The 19047-nt window shown below is 41.5% G+C and overlaps 1 protein-coding gene and 1 pseudogene across 2 annotated transcripts in view; one reads left to right on the top strand and one right to left on the bottom strand.

Moving 5' to 3' along the window:
* The window catches only part of LOC147028964 (SPRY domain-containing SOCS box protein 4-like), a 206254-nt gene that overhangs the window by 140023 nt on the left and 47184 nt on the right, over positions 1-19047 (bottom strand). The window lies entirely within an intron of this gene.
* On the top strand, positions 4826-6305 carry LOC147028966 (uncharacterized; annotated as a pseudogene).

Raw genomic sequence — 19047 nt, 5'->3', positions numbered from 1 at the left:
TCGAGTCTGTGGTTGATCAGTGCCCCAGACGAGATACACTTCTCGTCTTGGGGGATTTCAATGCATCGACTGGAACTGATAGGGATGGTTATGAGACATGTGTTGGTCCCCATGGGTCAGGAACTAAGAATCAGAATAGCACGAAGTTCCTTGACTTTGCAAGAAGTCATGGACTTAGGGTGGCTGGTTCATGGTTTCAGCGCCCACAAGCTCATCGCTGGACTTGGTATTCCAACGCTGGCAGTGTGGCAAAGGAGATTGACCATGTCCTCATTGACGGTCGTTGGAGGATGATCCAGAACTGCAGGGTCTACCGGAGTGCTCAGTTCCTCAATACTGACCACAGGCTTGTTGTAGCAACTCTAAAGCTGCACCTTAAATCCTGGAGAATGGTACCATCCCAGCCTAGGCTGGATGTTGGCAAGCTCAGGGATGAGAGAGTAGCTGAGGAGTTTGCGAACAGGCTGAGTGGACACTTAGGGGGTCTGGGTGCTTTGGGGGGTCCTGAAGAGTTGTGGAGTGCCTTCAAGACCACCGTCCTTGATGTTGCCGGTGGATGTCTTGGAGCTCACCGCAGGGCAAAGAAGAATTTTGTCTCTCAAGGGACACTGGATACCATTGACCAGAGTCGCAGGGCCAGGCTGAATGGCAGAGCTGAGCTGTTCAGGGAGCTGAGGTGTAAAACTGTATGTGCAATGAGGGTGGACAAGGAGGTCTATGTGCGAGGAATCTGTGAGGGGGTAGAGCATCACCTGTGGACAGGTGATTCTCGTCCCGCTTACAGGGGAATTCGCGCATTACGTTCATCCAAGCCCATCCCTCGGAGCACTGCATTTCGAGCAGAGAGTGGTAGGCTCTTGACAGAGGAGTCTGAAGTGAAGGCCCGCTGGGCCGGTTACTTTGAGCGGTTGTACCAGGCTGATCCCCCAGCTGTCGAGTTGGACGTCAAGGGTGTTACAATCCCTGTTGCTGACCCTCGAATCAATTGTGGTCCACCTTCGCTTGTGGAAACACGGGCTGCAGTGAACCAGTTGAAACGGGGCAAAGCTCCAGGGATCTGTGGCATCCATGCTGAACTTCTCAAGGCTGGTGGAAATGCTGCACTCGTGTCGTTGCATGCAGTTTTGTGCTCTGCCTGGAACACAGGCATCATCCCAACTGACTGGAAGAGGGGCCTTGGTGTCCCTCTCTGGAAAGGGAAGGGTGATCGCCAAGACTGCAACAACTACCGAGGGGTGACGCTGCTCTCAGTGCCGGGCAAGGTCTTCGCTCGGATAATTCTTGATAGGGTTCGCCATCATCTGCTTGAGCACCAGCGTCCAGAGCAGTCAGGCTTTACACCAAAGAGGTCAACGATTGACCGTGTCCTTGCCCTTCGTGTCCTCACCGAACGCAGACGAGAGTTTCGGCAGGGGCTGCTTGCAGCCTATGTTGATCTCTGTAAAGCGTTCGATTCAGTGAATCGGGATGTCCTCTGGAGGATTCTCGGTCTTCGTGGGGTGCCATCAAAACTGATCGATCTGATGTCTGAACTCTACTCTGGTACTGAGAGTGCTGTGAAGTGTGGTGGTACCATCTCTGACTTATTTCCAGTTGTTACTGGAGTTCTTCAGGGGTGTGTACTGGCCCCCACACTTTTCAGCACTTGTATGGACTGGATTTTAGGGAGGATGTCGGAGAGATCAAGCTGCGGTGCATCGTTTGGAAATGTCAAGATCTCGGACCTTGATTTTGCAGATGATGCAGTCATCTTTGCGGAGACTCTAGACATCCTTTTGGGGGCCCTCGAGGTGCTGAAAGAGGAGTTGGAGCCGCTGGCATTACGGGTTTTTTGGGTCAAAACTAAGATCCAGGCTTTCGGTGACATCTTGGATGCTGCTGTCCTGTCTGTGTCTGTTTGTGGTGAGGATGTTGAGGTCGTGGAGAGATTCACTTACCTTGGCAGTGATATTCATGTCTCTACTGGCTGTGAGTCAGAGTTCAATAGACGTCTGGGTCGGGCCTGGGGAGTCATGGATTCACTGGATCATGGGGTGTGGCGCTGCCGGTACCTGTGCGGGAGGACGAAAGTCCGAGTCTTCAGGTCCTTGGTGCTTCCAGTCTTGCTCTATGGAAGCGTCAGTCCATAGACTATTTCAGTCCAAGAACTCAGATTCAAATTATTTTAATAATTCTGGCTGCCAGACCATACATCCGATCAAGTTTAAATTTAAAACATATTCCACATGATTACTAGATCATAATTGTGATGTTTCACATCGATTGTTGAAGCAGTTCAAGAGAAGTAGATTTTTTTTTAAAGATTTCCGTTGAATCCAATATGGTTGCCAGACCATGTGACCCATTAATTATTGGTGAACACTCTGGTATCCCCAAGGCTTGGGGAACATGTGGGTGAAGTTTCCCCTTGATCTCTCAAGCCTTTCTGGAGAAAAATATTGTTTATAGGTTTATTCTTCAAAAAAATCATAGCTGCCAGACCATGTGACCTATGATGTCATAGGTGAAGAACTTTTTGTTCCTCGTGGATCGGCGATAATACCTGTAAAGTTTTGCCTTGATCCGTTTAGCCGTTTTGGAGAAGATTTTTGTAGGTTTTTAAGGAAAAAAAAATGGCTGCCACACCACATGCTTGATGACATCATCCTTTTTTTCCCCATACAATTTAGCCATAGATGACCCTCAAAAAGGTTCATACTGATGTCATAACGATGTCATAACGAAGCCACCTATGACATCATAAAAAAAAAAAATCACACTTGTTTTCCATGAGGAGTACTTCACATGTGCCAAGTTTCATTTTTTTTTCCATTAAGTGGTTTCTGAGATACAGAGGTCCAATGTTTTTTTCCTTTTTTCCAACATGGCTGCCACAACACATAAGCTATGATGTCATAATTATCATTAAAACATTCCACTTCCACATGAGTAGTCACACTTATGGTGAAAAATCTATGGTGATCAGATAAGCGGTTACAGAGAAAACAGAGAAAATTAGGATGGATGGATGTACGGATGGATGTATGTACGTACAGACGGACAACCCAAAAACACGATGCCTCCGGCGACTTCAGAGAAGGAATAAAAATTGACAGAATTCCTGTCAAATGGCTGCACTTGTGGAAAGTCATGATATGAAGGGCTTCAGAAAGCCTGACGCAATGGGGGAGAGATGGAGGGCATTCTTGTGCAAACCAAAGCAGTTGTACACGACATCATGAGGCTTTCAGTGCTCGAACTGTTTCAGAAACTGGTTGATTTTGAACATAACCACAAGTGAAAATATTTGTCACGATCTAAAATTGCCATTCATTTGAAAATAAAGGCTATGCAGTTCACTCAAACTAACATGACTGTATTCCTGGATTAAGATCCAGTATTGTAATGATGTTTGTGAAACCTTTGCTTTGTCGCATCATTAAAACTATCCTGGAATAAATAGGTTAAAAAAATTTTTTCTCAAAATATATTGTCTTCTGTCCTTAAAGTCCTTATCTCTCACCCATTCCTGCACTGCACTCAAATCAAAACTTTTTCCATTCCATTATATTTTGCTCAAAGTCAGAAAAGTCAACATGCATTAGTTGGGATGGAAATGTATGGTGGCCTTAATTGTCAAATAAAGGTCACAGCTATGTTTATTGACACATTCTCAAGCTTTTGGTAATGTCTGCCAACATGCTTTTCTCACCAAGCTCTCTTCCTATGTTGTTCAAGGTTGCCTCCATGCCTGCCTTGCTTACCAGCTGCTTGCGCTCAATCAGCATGTAGCAGTAGTTGGCATCACCCCATGATCTCCCTATCAGAGGCTCTTGGTCTCATTGCAGCATTGTGAGTTCAATTATATTCCTGGTTTACACAAATGACCACTGAATCTCTGCAAAGTTCTCTTTGAAATGGTGCAGATAAGTTTTACATTCTGTCAAGCTTTTACATTATGGCATAGAAGAGTTAATCATCCCATTGAAAAATTGGATCTGCATCACTCAAAGCAGACCTCAATAAATTCAAAATCTGTCCCAAAAGATGGAAAATGATATTTAATTCAGGTGAATTGCACATCATTACGACCTCTGCAGAAAGATCATTCAACAATCCTCCTCATCTATCAACTTCACTGATCAACCTCTGGATGAAGATCAGTTCAGTTGAACAATGACCCTCCAGGCATATCCTTTGTTATAAGCTTGCCTACAATGCCAAGCACAGACAAGGCACTTTCTTTCTTAGTATCTGATCTGCCAAGCATTTGCATGTCAAACAAGGCTCTGAGCTTGATACTCTCTCATTATAGTGAGGTTCACAATGTTTTTTCATTCAACATTTTTGGAGATGAGCAAAACTATACATTTTTGGAATCTTCAGAGCATGGGGAATCCCAAAATTAATGTTGGCATTTGAGAAGACACCTGCATGGCCGCCATTTTGGATTTTCAAATGGCCACCATAAAATACATAATTTGTGCTATCTCGGCTTCTCGTCAACCTAGAAACATAATTAAATAGGCTAATCCTATGTTTTCTGGGTCAAGAAAACCATTGGTGGCATAATTGTGCTTCCAATCCTAACACTTGCTTCACTTTTAGGACTTTTTACCTCTCCAGAGGTCAGTGATACCAGGGGCATATATACGCCACTGAGTGATACAAAAAATATTCTGCTCCCATCTTCCGACCTATAAACTCTTCATTCAATATGCCTATTTCATGTTTCCAGAGACAAGGAATCCATTTGTCGTATAGCTGGACTCCTAATTATTCTAACACGTGATTCATTTTCAGGAAATATGTATCATGGCAGCAGTTCTGTTCATCTAACACTGGATGTTGATCTGTACTTTCAAGGCATGATGATGGATGAAAGCCTTGATGATGACAACTCCAAGGAGCCTGTCGACTGGAAACTATGCATCTTCTGTCAGAAGTCTAACACCAGTAAAGGGGCAGTTGTTCTGAATCCCAGGACCGAATCCTACCAGAAACTACTTGATGTGGTGATGGAGTGAGCCGGCGTACATGATGGACAATTTTTTGCAATTCAAAGACGTCTTCAAGGATGTACCAAAGAAATGCTCCTCGACAAGGAAACAACATGGCATCGAAGCTGCTATTCTTCTGCCACAAACCAGGCAGAGTTACAGTGAGCCAGAGACCGCTTTGAACATTCGATGTCTTCAGGACGGTATGCCGTAAAAAAACGTGGCTATAAAAGATCAAGCTCAGAAATGGGAGCAGATACACCAGGAACATCAATGCCATTCACAAGATCTGCAACAAAACCTGTCAAAAGTCCAGTGCTTCTTCTGTCAATCGGATAACGGTCAAGCTCTCTTCACAGTTACAACCGGGAACTCGGGGAAGGCGCTCAGGCAAGCAGTATAAATTTCCCAAGATCCAGTGTTGATGACAAGATTAAGCAATGCAATATCGCCATGTGATGCCCATGCAATAGATGTCAGATATTACAAGCTGTGCTGGACACAACATGTGTTCCATGTCGTCAGGGATCATACCAGTAACAATGCCAAATCCATGATGGCATCCCTGTCCCTGCAGATGTCATGCTTGATCGAGTTGATTGATCTCGTTGACATACAAACTCAAAACAAAGCATATCTCCCCATGGACATCATAGAAAAACATACATCTCCATACACCAACACTGACAAGACAATGGCTGAAGGATAAGATTCTTCCAGGTTTATCAAGTGTGAAGTCAGTGAGGCAGAAATACAGATAAAAGCCATCAATTCTTTACTGTCCTGAAGCCTGTGAATAAGATATGGTGCACACGTCTACGATACAAGACCATGCGAGTGAAATCGACAATAGAAAGATGTTATTCAAGACAGCTAAGCTAATATGCAGAAGTATTGTGAACTTCACTGACGAGAAGAAACAGTCAGACACGGTTACCATGTTGAGCACGGCAGAAGACATTCCACCAGAGTTGTACAGCCTTATACGTTGGATTTTGGTAGGACCTGAAGAGGAGTTGCAAACAGAGATGAGGCACAGGACAGTGGACCAATCAGCACTGACATTAAGCCAGAACATCATGTATGCTTTCAAAACCAAAAGGCAGGTGCAACCACAACATGCAGTTTGAAGATAACAACCGTGAGGAGTCTGATACATTGATTATCTGCATAGCAGCAGCTGCATCACAGAGCTGTCCTGAAGAACGGATGGTCTTCTTCAGCCCAGATACCAATGTCTTGGTTCTGGCTGTTGCACACTACGACAAGCTCTGCAAACACACTGCGATATGTATGGTATCAGGTACTTTGGAGGTTGAGCCAATCTAGAGTGTGCTGGGACGAGACAAGGCAGCAGCGTTTACCGATATTCCACGTATTAACTGGAGCAGCCAATGTTGGAAGATTCTCTGGAGTAGGTAAAACCAAGTGGTTTCAACAGTACATGAAGGTTGACAGGGACATCATCTCAGCACTGATGAAACTGACAGAGGAAGGTGACCTAACACAGGAGGTGAAGGATGCATTGGCCAACTTTGTATGCTTAATGTACTGCCCAAAAGGCATCCATATAACAAGTATTCCTGACCTAAAGTGGCATCTGTTTTGCAAACATTTGGCAGAAATCAGCAAGTTGCCTCCTGCAGTTGATGCCTTTGAGGAGCACATTGAATGTGTGTGCGTAGAGAGGGTAGAGTGTGGTGCCAAGCCACCATGATGTGGCAACGTCTGTTCGACCCACTCAAACATGGCTATAATCAGAATGACCATGGTGAGATAATCCGGCCACCATGAAGGTTCCACCTGCACCACAGGCCATTGTAGAGTTGGTCAGATGTCAGTGTAAAGCCCATTGCACAACCCAGAGGTGTTCATGCAGGAAACACAACTTGGCTTGCACAACTTGGCACAGGCTTGTTTGTGTGGAAGTGACTGCTTGTGTGGAAAATGACACGGACTGTAATGCCAAAAATGACACTCAGGACAGTGATGAAGATCTGTAAAAGCATATTCCTGAACGATATAGACCCAGTAGATCCTGTTTATAGAACTTATAGTTCAACCTGTTAACTAACAAGGCTGCGTTCTTGCTTTATAAACCCATACTATAACTTCAAAGGACTTGCAACATGTATTATGTAATACAGTTATATCACAAATATAAAGACAATGGTTTTCAATTACCTTTGTTTGTTGCTTTTCTATAATCCTGAGCACTATTTTGAGGCCTTTGTTGGATTCCTTGACCCAGAAAACATAGGATAAGCATACTTAATTAAGTTTCTAGATTGACTAGAAGCCGAGGTAGCGTAAAAGATGTATTTGTGGTGGCCATTTCGAAAATCCAAAATGTCGGCCATTCAGGTGTCTGTGCAAATGCCAACATGGATTGTCGGATTCTCCATGCTCTGATGATTCTAAAAACGTACAGGTTGCTAATCTCCAAAATTTTTGAACGAAATATTTGTTAACATAGTGAACCTGACTATTACAGACAGGTTAGTGTTCTCTCGGCCTTTTACAATGTCCAACCCGATCTTGGATATGATGCTCTTTCAACACTCTGCCCCTCTACAGCCACACTAGAACACACACACACACACACACACACACACACACACACACACACACACACACACACACACACACACACACACACACACACACACACTTATCCAGTAACCCTCTATTTGTTCAACTGTTAAAGTCCAAGTTTTCTGTTAAGATACACTCCTTTGTCCCCTTTAAATTGTCTTCTGATGTAAGTTGATTTCCATTTCTGTTTCCAGAGCATCATTGTGGAAGCCCACTGTTATCTGTCATCTTCCAATCAAATCCATGATCTCTTCTACCACCATTAACCAAATTCTCTAGAACCCACCCAAAGCACAATCTCCCACACATACCTGCGTACACACCTTTTCTTGTCAGATTGTTTTGTCCCAAATTTACTTGTTGCTCCTTGCCCATCTGTGTATGATAATCCTCCATAATGTCAGATTTGATTTGATATGAGCTTCAATAATGTGTAAAAAATACTAGAAGGCAATTCAAAAGATGTCCTTGTTAAATCATGTTGTCTTGTGTCCTTGTTTAATTTAAACCTTTCAAATAATACTTATTTTTTATTTGTATCCCCAAATTCCCCTCAATCTATCTTTTTCCTCTTTCATTTGATTTGTTAAGCTATTGTTCAACGTTTTGAGTCAGAGTCTGAAGCCAAGACTCAGAAGATGCCAAATGTCATGATAATCTGAGACCATCGTGTTCTTTCTGTGTATTCATATTAGATGTGATTTGTTTTGAGTCAGTATTGAGTGATGGAGGTTAATCATGTTGAATATTTACAACGTAAAACCTGTTTGTTGATACGAGCATGACAATGTTGTTTACACCGACTCATAGACTGCAATCGGTGATTGTGGCAAATAGCATATAAGATGCATAAGTTACCCCATCCCATCACGAAACTATTCCTGGTGTTGGCTTAATGGTTAGTGTGGTGAGCCTGGGATGGTGGAGAGCTTGGGATGGTGGTGAGCTTGGGATCCGAGCATCCTGAGTTCAAATCCTGCTTTTCTGTTTAATTAATACCAGGTGGGGTTGACATCCTTCTGAGGTCAGCAAAATGAGTACCACCTTGTTGGGATGATTGAGCCATTTGAGTATCCCGTGTTGGAGTGGTGACATGTCCATGATTGTACCAAATAGCCCAGTAGACTGCTTTGGCAGCAGTGATGCTCTGTACAGAGGATTGTCCCAGTGGGTGGATATATCAACAAACTAGAATGGCACTTTGTAGAGTACATACCTTCACCAGGCTGACCAGTTTGCATTTTGTATCCCACTGATAGACCGGATCGAGATCCAGGCTTGAACCAAAATTGTTTAGGCTTGTTCTTGTCACCTGATCATCCACCAAGTTCTGTCATAGCTTGTCCACAACTTTTTGAAATATGCTAGAAATAGTTTTTGGCCCTATCTCTCAATGGTGAATAAGTACTTTAAAAATTCTAGTATCCAGATCCAGATCCGGATCTTCACCAAAATCTAATCATTGCATCCTTGTCTCTCCACCAAATTTTGTCCGAATCTGTGCACAACTTTTTAAGATATCCTGTTCAGAGACAATCAGACAAACAGCTATTGAAAGACAGACAGAAAGGGGGTGAATACATAACTTCCGTCAACCTTCGGTGGTGGAGGTATTAAAGCTTTGTTCATATTTTAATTTATCGAGTTATCCAAAGTTCACAGTGGAGCTTGAACATTAATCCCAGACGAGACAATGACATTGGTGAATACTAGATAATGGACATATCAATACAGTATATGGGATCTCAGTAGCATGAAGTGTCTGTACTCCATTATCATCAACAAATAATGTACTTTTATGTGAATAGTAAATGTCAATATTTACTGACTGACAAGAATATCTGAGTTATAACAAGTACCCAGTGAGGTAATAAAGACCTGGCAAGCCAACCCACAATCAGTCCCAAAGTCTCTCGTCTTATATATTTACAATAACAAATGTCAGTGTGTGTGTGTGTGTGTGTGTGTGTGTGTGTGTGTGTGTGTGTGTGTGTGTGTGTGTGTGCGTGTGTGCATGTGTGTGTGCATCTTCTCCATAACTCCAAAACCATGAAACCGAGCGGCCGGAAACTTTGCGTGAACACAAATAGAAGTCCAACGGAGTGCATGAACGAAAACTGGGTATTTGGGTAAATTTAGTCATCCCTTTTGAAGATAATTCACAGCATACCTTCACTCGAAGCACCCGCTCCCTATGGCATCAAGGGGGTCATGTTATTATATTGATGCCTATTTTACTCCAAGGGGTCCCAGGATTACACACCCAAAAAATGGTTGCAATCGGTTCAGCCGTTTTTGCATTACCTTGGAACAGACAGACAGACAGACGGTGAATTATCGTAAGATGATAGGCATATCCTTGGTCAGCACAACTTCACTTGACAGGGGTCTTAGCCGCCATTTTTATTTGGCCTACAAAAAATGCCTTGCTTTGGGAACACGATGTAATCTCAAAAAAATAAGTGTCTAAATCTGTAATGAAATCTAAAAATGTTAAGAAATTACCGATTCTTATAACGAAGCATATAAGCGTATTTATTAAAGCACGGCTATGCTCCCATCTTCTCCATATTTACACAAGAACAAGTGAAATTGCCAAAACATTAAACTTAACTTTTTCTGCTGTTACAACAACTTTATTGAGTGAAGAAAAGATAAACGAATATGCCGAAAGTGTAACTTCATTGAGTGCAACAGAAATCATTTTAAAGCTGGCAAAAGCTCCCGCAGTGTGAGCAGCAGGCGTAGCAACCATGACTGGGTTCTCTGTGGGGAAATCCCCAGAGTTTGGAAGACAAAATAAACTAGAAGGGCAGTTGGAAGAGCGCATACCTCCGCCACGTAATGCCTGATCCACGAGAACATATAGGGCTCAAAACATTTTTGAAATATGCTATAATGTACTATATCGGTTTTGGCCCTTTCGCTCAATGGTGAAGAATCACTTAAAAAAATTAAATAATTCTCGTATCCATATCTGGATTCGGATCTTCACCAAAATCGAAGCAATTCGTCCTTGTCACACACCCAACCTGTCTGTCAAGTTTTGTCCGAATCCGTCCAAAACTTTTTGAGATATCCTGCACACAAACAAAATGAAATTGCTCGTTGAGCAAGGAATTGCTGGAATAACTGTCATATCTCCATGATTCATAATTAGAGATATGAATTGTGAACATTTTAAGCCTAGTTTGAAGTCGATACGACCATTTTTGAGTACGTTATGACAAAAAAAAAGATTCACGGTTTATAGTCGACCTTGACATTGACCTTGATTGAAGGCCAACCAAACTTAACACATCAGTATCCAATGCCATTGTCTACATGGGTGCCAATATTTGTGAACAAATCTACAAAATTGTGGACACTGTCAAACTTCAAAAAAAATCTGAAAATTTGCATTTGTTTATCATTTGGGAAATTTGTTGCCATGGTAACCGGAAGTGGCTGAACCAAATTTCATCATTTTTGGCACATAATAGGACACTCATACCAAGATACCACATGCCAAATTGGAAGTCAATCAGAATCAAAATGACGTTTTTATCGCAATTTGAAATTTTTTACCCGATCCCCTGACATTCGACCCACAACCGCCAAGAAGGGTGTTGGTGTGACACCAATGAGACATATGGTTGGATGCAGAATTGGAAGATGTACATTTTGGATTTGGTTTGAAGTCGACACGACCATTTTAGCGGACGTTATTGCAAAAATAAGAATTTCGGTTTTTCAGTGACCTTAACCTTGACCTTTGACCTAGATTCACCATTAACGACAAGTGTCTAAGTTGGATCATGACCGACGTCTGTACCCAGTTTGGTCATGATCGCCGAAACGGTGTGGCTGCTACAGGGTAAACAAACACACAAACAAACAGACAGACACAGAATGACACACAACCGACCAACATAATTGCCGAAATCCAAAGGGTTCCGGAAATTAACAAACAGACAGAAAGGGGTGAAAACATAATGTCCTTCACCTTCGATGGTGGAGGTAATTCGGGGATTAGAATGAGTAAAGCAAACTGCTAATTCAAGAGAGAATTGAAAAGATGTTTTCAGTGGCCAAAAAGCAAACCATTGAACATTAAATATCCCTTTGTAGTGTCCTTTGTGAAGAGAAGAGGAACTATCCAAAGCTTCCTGGACAAATTCCAAATTACTACTCTAACCTACAGGGGCACTGCATCAGCAGCACTGCCACATCCTCAGTCAATGATACTTCTCGCAGCCTTGTGGTGCACAGGAAAAAAAGATGACTAGACCTACATGTATAGTATTTTATTGTAATAATATTTTAATTAATTTACTCTTTGAAAAATTTCCACTCAATTTTCTTTTCTGTCAGAAACGCAATCCCCCTTTAATACACTTAAACGGCAATGGGGGTTTTAAAGTTTGATTGATATTATTTGGAATTAAACAATATTCTCCAGGAACACCTCTTTGACGCAAATATGGAAGTGCCTTTATATAGACATATGAGTGTGTAGATATGCGTGTGTGTGTGTTTGTGTGTGTGTATATGTGTGTGTATGTATATGTGTATGTATGTGTGTGTGTGTGTGTGTGTGTGTGTGTGTGTGTGTGTGTGTGTGTGTGTGTGTGTGTGTGTGTATGTGTGTGTGTCGGTGTGTGTGCGTGATGACAAAGCAAAACATAACATTATCTTTGCTAACTCCCCCCCACCTCATTTTTCTCTCTTTTTCAACCTCTCTCTCTTTCTTTCTTTATGTCTCCTCCTCACTCCCCACTCCTAATAAAGTGTAGCACTCTCGTGCCTCACTCTCTCTCCAATCCCTCTTTACTCACCACCACTTCTCTTGTTATACCTGTCAGCGAAGCGGCAGGTGATATTTTCGAGTGTTTAATGAAACATTATGTATGAACTGAAACATCGTTTTGAGTTTGACAGCTGTCACTTTTGCTCCAGATATTTGTTTATTTTGCTGTGATCGTGCCTAGCAACTTTATCAGAACTCGTTTACTCTCACTGAATATTGCATAACATTGATTCAAGGAACAGCCAACCTAGGAAGTATGATGCAGCTGTGGTCATAGCACAATTGCAAACTTCCTGCAAAGAATAATGGACATGTAATATTTAACAGAATTAAAACAAGACTAACAAGAAAAAGAGCAATCAGAGTTTGCAGACCCTCACCAGGACTTGTTTTGTGTGTTGTTTGTGTGCCGGTGTGTTACATAATTAATGAGACATAACTAGAACTGCCACTTTATAATTGCTGGCAGTGATGACTGGGTTCCAAGACATCCCACTTTGATTGGACATCTGAACCTGACCCATAGCGGTTTTTTAAAATTATTATTCAGTTGAATTCATAACGGGATTAAAATTGATTAAATTTAAATCAAATGGAAGACCAAATAGGTAGAGTCCTGCATTGGAGACATCAGATGGAACCTGAACAAGCAAAAAGCAAATATGAAGTCATCAGGAGGAACCCGGATAGGATTCACATTTCAACTGCTACTCCTCTACCCTCAAACCCATCCAAGCACAGCCATGTGAGCATTATTAAAAAAATAAAATAAAAAAAATCAAAAAAATAACCCATATCAAAAAATTAAATAATTCTGGCTGCCAGGCCATGCATCTGATCAGGTTGAAATTTAAAAGATGTATTCTGCATCATCACGAGATCATAATTGTGAAGTTTCACATTGATTGATTAAGTGGTTCAAGAGAAAGAATTTTAAAAAGATTTTCGCTCAATCCAATATGCCTTACAGACCATGTGACATCAATTTATTCGTGAATATCCTGTAATCCCCAAGGCTTTGGGGAACATTATGTGAAGATTCCCCTCAATCTGTCCAACCATTCTGTAGAAGAGTTTTTTACCTTCGCATTCTGCGAAAGGTTATGTTTTGGTCAGTGTGTGTGTATTTATTTATTTATTTATTTATTTGTAATCTTGTGATTCATATAACTCAAAAAGTGTTAAACCGAATTGCATGAAATTTGGTGGGATGATTGGTTATTAGCCAGGAAGCATTCGATTAGATTTTGGGATCGTTCGGGTCAAAGGTCAAGGTCACGAAAAGGTCAAAATCGTCTTTTTTACGATAACACGGTCAATTTTTATTCAATTTGCATGCAACTAACGCCAAAATGTTCAGAATTCAACGCCCCATCTTGTGATATGCAATATGACACAATGACGCCCATACTCTTGTTACCGGTTAGGGGTCAAAGGTCAGGGGGGTCACGAACTTGAAAATAAAGTATTTTTAAAAACAGGAACTTGTGTGTGCTAATACCCCTAAATATAGTATTATACAATGACTGACTTTTGTTGAGGTTGCTATGAGATTACCTTCTCTTGTTTAAACGTATTCACCGAGCTTGCGAGTGAAGACTCGCCAAAACGACGTGAGTTGATTGTTGTCTAGTCCGTAGCCCCCGAAAGTCGGGGGGGGGGTCATGACATAGATATGTGGTTTGTGTCATAAGACCATTCATATGAAACCAGTTCCCCACACTCATACCAAGAACAAAAAAAGTAATGGCGGCGAAGGTATGCGCTCTATGAGTGCCCGTTCTAGTTTTTATAGGTTTTAGGGAAAATCAAATATAGCTGCCAAACCATGTGACCTATGATGTCATATGTGTGAACCTTTTGCTACCCATGAATAGGCGGTCGGTCATACTTGTAAAGTTTTACCTCGATCTGTTCAGCCACTTCAGAGAAGAAGATTTTTGAAGGTTTTTTTTCAACAATATGGCTGCCGAATCATGTGACTGATGACTTCTTCAAATATTTTTCTGTGGACTCTTTTATCCTTAGATGACCCTCAAAAATTTTCATACTGATGAGATGTAGCATTATAATATGCAATTATGACATTATAACAAAGGCACCTATGACCTCATAAAAAAAAAAAACATCACACTTATTCCCCATGAGGAGTACTTGCCACGAGCCAACTTTAAATTTTTTTCCTTGATGTGGTTTCAGTGATACAGAGGACCAGAGTTTGTGCGTTTTTTTCCAACATGGCTGTCACAATACATGACCTATGATGTCATAATTATCAATAAAACATTCTACACGAGTCATTGCTTCTATGGTGAAGATTTCATCTCAATCTGACAAGCGGTTGCGGAGAAAAACACTAAAGTTCTGTGCAGACAAATAAACGAACAAACAAACAAAGACAGACAGACAGGCAGGCAGACAGAGACAGACAAATGAACCCAAATGCAATACCCTCTCCTCTGGCGAGGATAAAAAAGGAGGCTGGCAGGATGGCCTAGACTGGAGGAATTCACACTTGCCTCTAAGCCAACTAGCCTGGGTTTGAAAAAGTACCAGTCGATCAAGCACTAGTGCAGCAGATGTTGAACGAGTGCGTGAATCATTTCAACAAAGGCCCAGGAAATCAATTTGACACGCATCCAGAGAACTGGGACTACCAACCACCACTCCACACAGGATTTCACATAAAACTCTGAAGTTTTATGCCTATAAGGTGCAGATTCTGCAGGAACTCAAACCAAATGACGGACCAAAATGCAAGGTGTTTGCCTTGGAAATGCCCAGTCGCATCGAGGGTGATGAAGATTACCCGAAAAGGTCATGTTCATAGACAAGCTTGCTTTCATGTATTTTGGGAAGGTCAACTGGCACACTGTGAGGATTTCGGGCTCTGAAAACCCTCACATGGTCATTGAACACATACGTGACAGTCCAAAGGTCAATGTGTGGTGTGGCCTTCTCCATGACTGCTTGTTGGGTCCGTTTTTCTTTGTAGAGGACACAATGACCTCAACAATTAACAGGAACATGTTGGAAGGATTTGCCTTCCCACACATTGAAGACCAGCAAACCCGATATCATTTTACAACAAGACGGCACTCATCGTCATTCGGCGTTAGTAGTCTGAGCCGTCCTGAATGAAAATTTACAGGTTGCTGCATTGGCCGAGACGGACCAACCGCCTGGCTCCCATTATCACCAGACATAACCTCCTTGATTTTTTTTCTGTGGGGATTTGTCAAAGATGTCTACAACACCAAGGTGGAAAACCTGCAGGATCTTCGTTCTCGGATAACAGCTGCATGCACACTGGTGGACGCAAACATGCTGAGCCGAACATGGCAAGAACTCGTGTACCACCTTGATGTCCTGCGTGACAAACGGAGCTCACATTGAAGTGTATTGATGGTGTGCACAAAAACTTATGAGTTTCTGTATCATATAAACCAAGGGGTATCATTGTATAATTTGTGGTTCTAAATATATTAACAACCAAAGTTGTCCAGGTCTTTTTGGAACACCCTGTATATTTAAATTTTTAACAAGTTTATCAGTCATTTCGAGCAGTAATTTGTCTATATTTAGAGTGGACTGCTAAAAAAAAAAATTCTGCTTTTCTGTTGTTCATTTGAAGCCTGAAATGCATCGCTCCTTCATGAAAGTCATCCGTTAGCTCTTGTAAATCTGCATCTGAGTGATTTAGTGAATAATGAAGAATGATTTATGCATGAATATTATTATTATTATTATTATTATTATTATTATTATTATTATTCTGTACTCAACTCAGCCCTTTCTTTATCTTAATCTAGAGTCACAAGGTCTTGCGGTCACCTTCTTATATCCTGAATATGGGTTAAAAACACTGACTTGAGACAAACTAAAGTGCAATTCTGGGGCTCAAGTCTTACATGATGAGTAGTAGCTCAACAGTTACAAAGCAATCTCAAAATTGTCTAATCTTGAATTCTAGAGACTTAGAATTTCAATGAAAGCTTGCATGGTCATCCTCAAAACGTACCTTAGTGTAATTTAATTAGTACTAGCAGGATGTCAAGATTCATATCATCTTTCTTGAAGATCCTTTTTTGGAGGCGGCTGGGGGTACAGGGGTGGGTGGCTTGTCTAAGTTTTCTTCACTGCCAGCTTTCATTGACTGTATATTAATTTTTTTTAGCCCATATTATTGTGAGTGTTATTGCTGCAGTAATATCTCGAGATCGAATGAAATCCTTTATTTCATTGGGTCGAGAGAATGAATCAACCAAAGAGAATATATCATATTCTCTCATATCATCATCAACCATAGAGTCTGGTGTGTTGTGGGATGTGTACAGAGTAACTTCTGCTGTACTATTTAATCAACAAGCAAAGAGACCATTCAGCAAGACAATTTTGCTTTTTAAAATAATAGTTGTTTGCTCAAAGAGGAAGAAAATACTCACAAACATGTAATGCTAAATGCTAAGCCTGGTGTTGCCTTAGTGGTTAGGATGGATGGCTTGAGATCCTCTGGTCCTGAGTTTGAGCCCCGTTTTTCCCGCTGAATTAATAACAGGTGGGGTTTATTCAGCCTGTCATCCTTCTGAGGTTGGCGAAATGAGCACCAGTGTACTGGTATAGCGGCACAACAACAGAGGAATGGTCATGCCACAACAAAATGATAGCTACCCAGCAACCAAGCTGCCACACAGAAGAAGAAGAAGAAGTAGAAGAAGGATCCTAAATGCTATCAGGTTCACAGATGGAAGAATATAGCTCCTCAAAATAATTAATAGTGCAATCATCCATAACTGCAATTGCAGAGTCAAGTGGACCATTTGGATTTCAATCAAAGATTATGCTTCTTCCATTTGATAAAAATAAATAAATCAAGGGAAGTAGATTTTCACTTACCTGTCATATCTGTATCAGTTGCTATAAATTAATTTGTACTAAATGAGGGAAATACCAACTTAAAACTTTAGACAACTGATAAACAAGGACAATCATATATTTGCACTACTGATAGGAAGGCTGCCACAGAAGGCCACATGCAAGGATAGGCCTTATGAAGGCCGCTAAGCAATCTTCCAGCTGGGTGGCCTTCTTATGGCCTTATTTCCTCCCATTAACAGAGAAAGTTCCAAGGCCATGAGTGCTCTTGTGCAAGCAATCCCATGCCATCCAATGTCATTTGAAATCCCATGTCATCCTTGCGCACCGGAAACAAGCACGAGATCATAATAACAATGTGATCTGGAAAACACATCACTGCACTCAAAGTGGAGCCCAATTCTTCCATTTACAACTCATTTATCGTGAAGACAGACAACTTGCCACAATAGTGGGAAAGAAATTTGAGAATCTTGTGAAAGGGGTTTGCAAAATCCAGCAACATTTATCATTTCACAAAAGGACATTGCTGAAAAGTGGAGAGTTACTTTGCCCAAGCATACAAACCTGTAAAAACAACTTTCTTTAAACCATTTATCTTCTCTGCAATCCAACTACATCTCATGAAATGTGCAGGATCCCTGGGGACTGTAATAGCTGGAGAAGCCATGAAAATAGCCGTGACTGTGGCAATTCGTCTTACTACAGTATCATGCTCAGTGGGGAGAGACTTCGAAAACCATAGTGTCAACTTCTTTATTAAATTATAACTGGCTGAACCAATGCTTGTTACACTGTCAATGTAATTAAAAAATTACACTGGTTTGTAAGTTAAAAAAACAACACTCAAGTGGTAAATCAGGATAAGCCAACACAGTTTTAATTTCTTATATTTTATGAAACCAAAAAATATATTACAGTATGTCAAGAGTACAAAATATGTCGTATTCTCATCTCGCAATCACAGCCCTTGCACTCTTCCCCGAAGCAAACAATGACAACCCCTCCCTCATTTTCATGCCTCTTTGTCAACTCTCATGGTTTTATGCCGAAAGGCTCAGCACATCGGTCTCTCGTTCACTTTTTCTTTTCTTCAGAGGAGTGACGCTCATGGAAGAGCAAGAGAGAACCGACAGTGGGATAAAGATCATGTGAATGAATGAACAGGAAATGAGGTGAGCAGAGTGAAGGGGAGAAAACACAAAAAAAAAACCCAGCAAATATAGAGGATTGTGTTCAGAAAGGTTAATGGGTCATCAAGTTGGATCATCACTTTGGATTCAGACCAGGTGACTCTTCCCTGGACTTGCTGCTCCTGCTTTCCCAACAATGGATGGAGGTCCTCAATGCCACACTTGAGATCAGAGCCATCTCCCTAGACATATCACATGCTGTCAATACGGTCTGGCACCCCGCCCTGCTCACCAAACTCTCTTCCAATGGTATCCAAGTCAATCTCCACTCATGGCTCGCAGACTTCCTCTCCTGTCGCAGTCAACATGTGGTGCTTCATGGAGTTCTTTCATCCCCTCTTCCTGTCCTGGATGGAGTTCTTCAAGACAACGTTCTGGACCCTGTTCTTTTTCTGGTTTTCATCAATGATCTCTCCGACTCTCTGGAAAATCTTCTTTATGTCTTTGCTAATGACTCCACCCTCTGCCGTACCATCCGTCATCCCGCAGACCGGCAAGGAGCAGCCTCTTCACTCTCTGTAGATCTGGATAAAATCACAAGCTGGTCCAACATTTGGAACATGTCTTTCAATCATGACAGATCTCACATTCTCACTATGTTTCTCCAAAAGGACTG

The sequence above is a fragment of the Eptatretus burgeri genome, chromosome 4 (genome assembly GCF_056783735.1).
Source record: "Eptatretus burgeri isolate ZD-2024b chromosome 4, Ebu_testis_v1, whole genome shotgun sequence".
NCBI lineage: Eukaryota > Metazoa > Chordata > Myxini > Myxiniformes > Myxinidae > Eptatretus > Eptatretus burgeri.
This window is presented reverse-complemented; position numbering and strand designations above follow the sequence as displayed.